The sequence below is a fragment of the Cupressus sempervirens genome, chromosome 6 (assembly GCF_028749045.1).
Source record: "Cupressus sempervirens isolate cs-2001-9-10 chromosome 6, ASM2874904v1, whole genome shotgun sequence".
Lineage (NCBI taxonomy): Eukaryota > Viridiplantae > Streptophyta > Pinopsida > Cupressales > Cupressaceae > Cupressus > Cupressus sempervirens.
This window is the reverse complement of record NC_143123.1, coordinates 18225276-18232198: the sequence shown is the minus strand read 5'-3', so window position 1 is coordinate 18232198 and position 6923 is coordinate 18225276. Positions and strand designations below refer to the sequence as shown.

The following is a 6923-nucleotide window of genomic DNA, read 5'->3' as shown; positions in this document are numbered from 1 at the left end:
AACGAAAAAGATTATTAGGTCGAAAAAGACATAAATTAGGTAATGAAGGCCAAAATAAGTCAAGGGTAGCACAATCTATGGGCCTAGAAGGTTAATATAAACTATGATTAACCGTCTTCACTTCTTCATCATGAATAAATTTAAGACATTTATGGATAGGTGAAGCAACAACATGCATGATGTTTAACCATGACAACCAAGCTTAACTTGAAACCGATCAGAAGTAGGAACAACAACAAAGGTAGTGTTCACAATTTTACCACAAAGTTCAACTGGTAAATTAATAGAACCAAATGATGGATAAAGAATACCATTACAAGTTTGAATCCACACATCAGATGTATCATAAGAATCGCATTGTAAATTTTTCATAACAAGATTTTCTTCAGTAATAACATTGACTAAGGATGTAGGATCAACAAGACAACCATGAGTAAGTATCTAAGAAATCCTAGCATAATTATAAAGGGGACCATCAAGAGCTTTAATAGTCTTAGAATCATCAAAGGTAATCAAAAGTTCTCGAGGACTTTTATTCTTAGGTTGTTGTCAATGTTTAGGCCGAGTCTTTAATTTAGGCTTAAGTTTTGGTTGAGGTTGAGATGAAACTTGAGATTGAAGCTAAGGAGGAGACTGAGGTGGAGATACATATTGAACAACATGCTCCACTTGATTAACAATGTGATTGAGATCATCCATCTTTGAATCATACACAATATCCATAGAAGATGGTTGAGCAATGGTATTAGTATCATGTTGAGGTAAAGGATTCATATAGACTTGAAGATTTTGATTAGGAGGAGAAACAAATTTGTTGCCACTACCATCAACATTACAACATATAAGATATTAGAGTCGATTAAGTCTTGAACCTTATGTTTTATAGAATAACATTTCTTAGTATCATGACCATTTTGATGATGATATTGACAAAAAGCTTTAGGATCAAAGGATTTAGATGCAATTGTAGTAAGTAAAAGAGATCAAACAGGAGGTAAAGTAATCATATTAATAGTTAACAACCTATTCATAATGGAATGTAAAGATTCAGAAAGAGAAGTAAATGTATGATTTAATTGAAAATAAGTGGTTGCAGAAGTGGCATTGTGAGATGCAACAACAACTTGATCAACAATTGCATTTGCTTGTTTAATTATCTTGACATAGTTGTTGAATTTTTTAATTTCTTGGGATTAGGAGCAGCATCACTTTTATCGACAAGAATAGGAGCCATTGGAGTGTTGCTCTCAAATTGAATCACTTGTAATTGATAATGATGAAGCGCTGCACAAAGTTGTTGAAAAGAGGTAAATTAAGTAAGCAGAATCTTATCTCTAATATCCTTTTGCAAATTTCAAATAGACATACGTTGAATATCAATGTCAGGAACATGATAGGAAATCTGAGCATGTAAATGCTTAAATCTACCAATAAATTTAGTCAATTTTTCCTTAACACTTTGTTTACAATGCATCAAATCAATCAAAGACACTTGTAAGCCAATGTTGCTTTGAAATTGTTGAATAAAAACATTGCCAAGTTGTGGAAATGAATGAGTAGAATAAGGAGGAAAGGAACAAAACCATTGTAAGGCCTTGTCGTGAAAGGTTCGAGCAAACAACTTGGCTAAAATCCTATGGTCATAAGTATAATCACTACAAAGGATTTGAAATATTTTAACATGATGAACAAGGTCTCCCTTACCATTGTAATTCTCAAGGTGAGGCATATTGGCTTATTGAGGAACGAGAGTACGATTGATATCACGAGACAAAGGACTTCCCATGTCACATGTAGGAATACTAAACTTGTTTTGAGTCAAGGATGCAAGATTGTTGCTGCAAAGATTACACAGTTTGAGCCACACTGATAATTGTTGAACCATTAGAAGAAATAGGAGGAATAGAAACATTAGAGACACTAGGTAAAGTGTATTAAGTTGCAAGAATGGAAGACACAACTAGAGGAGCACTTGGAACTATAGTTGGTGGAGGATTACAATAAGTAAAAGGAACATTATGACAAGGAGGTTGTGATGTAGGAAGGGACATGGGAGGTAGACTCATAGCAATAGAGGTAACCATCGTAGTCACCAAAGAAGGAGTCTAGGTAGGAATACTAGGTAAAGGAACAAAAGAAGGTTCTACACTAGTGATAGGAGAAATCTACCCTAAATCTTGAGCTTCTTTAGCTAAAGGTTTAACATTTGAATGTACAAGGTGATTAATACCATGCAAGAGGTTAACACCTTGATCACTATTATGAAGAAATTTCTTAAGAGCCTCTATAGCTTGAATAGAATCTTGATTGTAGTTTTCTTATATCAGCCAATTACCCATTTTATCAAGTTTGGTTGAAAGTTTTTGGACTTTCAAGAGGAAATTTTAAAGAAACATCCACATCATGAGATGAGTGAGAAGAGTTTTGCTCCATAATAGGATTTGAATCATGATTAATCAAATTATCATATGGGATCCTAAGAAAAGAAGAGGAAGATTCAAGATCAAAGACAGCCATAAGTCTATGACTTCATCTAACTGAAATATTATAAGTAGGACTAGAAGTAGTAAAGCTTGTAAACCAATGAAATGCAAATGAACTAAACTAAGAAAACATAAAACATGAATATTTTTGTATTTTGAAAGAGATTGTGCAATGTTTTTGTATTTTATTTAAATATAGATGCAAGAAATCTAATTAGCATGCAAGATTTAACATAAAAGACAAATCTAACACTAACAAGATAATTTAAAAAAAATCTAACACCACAAAACACAATAGGGCATCTAATTCCACAAAATAAAAGAGGGTAAGTGTGTCAAGATCACCAAAATGAAAAGTATAAAAATGAATGGGGTAAATATCTATGGGTATGATATATGATGTAAGAGGGGGAATATAGGACCTATCCTTAACCCAAATTTCCAAAAGGAAAGATCCAAATTGATTAATCACAAAGAAGTGATCAATGCACAAATGAATCAAACGATGGAGAATATGAAGAAAAGAGGAAATCCTACAACCTACTATAAAAGTGTGTACTTGAAATCTTGAATGAAAAGAAGGAAAATACTAACCTCAAAGTAGGGAAAATATGGAAATGTTGATTTCTGATGTGTGTGCAAAGTTTCAAAAAAATCTACAACCTACTTCGAACTAGAAATGCCAAGACAGAGAAAACCCAAAAAACTTTTGTCTTTTTGAGGGTAGGTTGACCTTGACCCAGATAGCGGGTCACAATCTTATCCATTATTTTCAAGCTTGACTTGCATGGCTTCAATGAAAATTTTGTTTGTGGATCTTGGAGGTTCGTCAAAAGGTATCCAAATCTAAACTTGAATTCATTGTCCTATACTTGTACCTACAAGGAAAATGTTTTTTTTGTTTGGATGGGGGGTTTGCCTTGTTCAAACCCTAGTTTGGAATCAACCTTGAAATGTAATTGAACTTGAAATATGTATAAACAAAGTAAATGGAACTATTCACCTTGCTCATGTTGAAATCCTTACGGAGGATTCGAATCCTTGAATCCACAAGTATGGATGCTCCAAATGAATGTAGGATGTCTCCAGTAAACGGAATTAGATCTTCAACACCAATCTTGAATGGATCTTAGCATAGGAAGAGGCTTGAATGAATGTGAATGGAGAAATATTCAACAAGAGGACTCCATAGAGACTGAATCCTTTAATGGATAACAATGGATCTCCTTGATGAATTGGATCTTGAATGCTTGAATTCTTTCTTTCTCCTTCTTGCTTGCACTAGCTTGATTGTGGAAATAATGGATTGTTCGATATCATAATATTTTCTTCTTATTATGTTATGTTCAGTTAGAGAAAATGAGAGGAGGAGGCTTCCTTAAATAGTGATCTAGGGCACAAACTTCTAGAGAGGCTGACATTGGAGATTGGAGAATTAAATCCCAATTAACCTTAACCCCTAGGAATGGACCTTAGATTAAATGCAATTTAAGAGTTTACCATTTTGAAATATGAAACAACTGACCTGGAAGTAGGAAAATCAAACTTTCTGAAGCCCAATATCCTGAAACTTTTAAAACTTGAAATTTGGACCTAGGGTCAGGGTCGAGATCAACTCTACCCTAGGTCACAGTCAAGGTCAAACATGACCTACTTCAAGGTCGAGGTCAAACTTGATCTATCAAGTTTTCATTGAGCCAGAAAGTCAAAGTCTTTAGTGTCTCGAAGATAGTTGTCAAAAAAAGGTTGGAAACAGAGGGATAAAAGAAGAATATGGGGAAACAACCATATCCATGCAAACACCTGTTCAAGGTGCTTGACATGACCCTATACCACTTACCCAGAGGGCTAAATGTTCTCATCATGAAAGTGCTTCCATTTTAAGATGATACAATTATATTTGGACTCTAGAGTCATCCATACTTAAGTAATATGTATTTGACTCTCTCCGAGTCACTCATTCTCAAAAAGCCTTTTGCTCTTGCATTTTCAACCAAAAATGTATCATATGCCCTTATCATTATATGTTGGCTAAGCCCAAGAATGGTTCTAAAGGCATGATACATTTTCTCTGCAACTGAATCAAAATCCTCTTGATCCACTTTGATAATGTAAGGCTTTAGCATGCCCTCGTGGATCTTATTCAAGGCTTCAAAAATGGTATCCATTGAGTCAATGAGTCAACCATGCTCACCTTTTTATTCTTTCCCTTCCTTGATGAGGATGGAGAAATTCTTTGTCAGGTAGTTGTAGATGATTAATTAGATTTGATAAAGTCATTGTCCATATTATCATTAACATCAATTGATATATCAAAATCCACAACATTGTTGAGATCGAGGGCCTCATACATTATGTGCCCTTATTCAATTTCATGAGGTGTGGTAGTTGTAGTGTCTTTTGCAATGTCATTGCCCAAAATAAATGCTAACTCATTATAGTAATGGAATGGCTGTCTTTTGTAGACTTTTGCGTTTTTGAATTCCTTCCTCTACATGTTGGAAAAAATGAATGAAATGGTTATTTGTCTTTCAATGCTAGCTTTACAAGATAAAATTATACTTAAATTGAATGAATTTCAAATAACATTTTACATTGAACAGTTCATTCCAAACACTATCTTCATCATCCATGCATTGTGTAGTTTCATTCCAAGAAAATTTTCTTGTGTTTCTCAAATCTTTCATGATTCGAAATCTCATCTTCTAAGTTTTGAGTTTTTTTAAAAAAATATTTTCCCTTCTTAAATTAAGCTTTAATTCTTCATTGAAGCATCGCTCAATGGCAGATCAAGCTTCTTTTTTGAATCCACCTTCACCATTTCTACCTAGTTGGACTTGCTCATGGATCAAGTCAATGAACTTGCGTTTCACTTCTCTTGACATATGACCTTATTCAAAGAAGGAACGATGTTGGTTTGCACCTCTCTAGCCATGCTATTGAAGAAAACCAAAAATCCATCAAGAGTATAAATTTGATAAGTTGCAGACTTCGTCTGATTATACATAAGAACAAACAAGAGGAAAGAAAAAAGAAACATCACAATAAACATGACAGTTATTTAGAGTAAATTAAAAGTAGAGTAAAACTAAGTTATGATACAAAATATTAGTCAAAATTCAAGGATGTTGATTATAGTCAAAGGTAGAGATGTGGAGATAAATCTGCAACAATGCCTATTTGGAATGATGGAAATTGTAGAGCCTATATGCCAAAATATAGGAAATGAAGTTGTATGATAAATGATCTAAATGACAACAATGTTGTGGATGAACTTCGTGGGGTTTTGGTAGTTGTAGATGAATTGAAAAATGGGTTGGCTAAAAAAAATTATAAGCTCCAAGAGGTGGGTAGTGGCCTCCTCATTAAACTCATAAGAGCTTCTGGAATCATATGTAGTAAAGAAGAACTTAATAGAGACAATGGAATTATCCAAACTATGTCAACAAGCCATGGAATTGTGTGGGAAATGTAATCAACATGTAATGAATGATAGCAATTAGGATTACTAATAAGGAAAATGACCAGTTAGCAATTGGGCAAGCTTCTTCTGCACGACAAAGAGAAGAGGAGTTTTGAGGTAGGTAAAGGCAAGCAGAGGAGCAAAGTAGATTAGGTGTTATGGACTGCGTAAATGCTTTAGATACAAAGGATATGGACGAGGATGATTCTCTTTTGAAAATTGGTCTTATTCCAGTTTACAGGGCATATCATATACAAATTTTCCTTAGTCTCAAGAACAATTCCAAGATTACTATTTTAAGAATCGGTGGCTTTAGCTATATTTAGATTTGCAAATCTCTTTAATGCAACCCTTCGATGCTAACCTAGTTGTATGAAAAAAATCCATAAAAAGGGAAGTGGACACCGATCTCAAAAAGTAGGAAATGTATTTTTTCATAGACCTATCAGATTTATTCTATTCATTGAAATTACACAGTTCCACACACATCAACATCATTGTTTTTCTATTTTCCCTATCTGGAGGTTGTGTGCTCAAGTCACATCATACAACTAGGTCTTATAATTTGGCTCACTTTATAAGAAAATGTGTGAAATTATAGAATAAAAAGACAACAAAAAAATGATTCGACTGTGTATTCCAAAAAACAAAACTCACTGAAACCATGGTGACTTACCATGACTTACCTGAAGATTTTACACAAATTAACAAAATTGTCATGATGTTAGTGAAAAAAATGGTCAGAGTTTGCACGAAAATTTATGATCTCTACCATAAAAGATTTTTTTAAAAAAAGAAATATCCCTACTACTACTGCTTCAAACTATTCATAGTAAACAAAAGGTGCATCTAAAAATATGAGGGTTTTAGGTCTCAAAGGAAGATTTCAAGTGTGAGTCGACTGAAATCCAATCTGCTTTGAATATTTGACAGTCTACAACCTTATAAATGTTAGATAAGATTTTAGACACTAAGTA

The 6923-nt window shown here is 33.7% G+C and overlaps 1 pseudogene; it reads left to right on the top strand.

Annotated features, from left to right (window-relative positions):
- Positions 1-5718: 5718 nt before the first annotated feature.
- On the top strand, positions 5719-6322 carry LOC149550838 (exocyst complex component SEC15A pseudogene; annotated as a pseudogene).
- Positions 6323-6923: the final 601 nt, after the last annotated feature.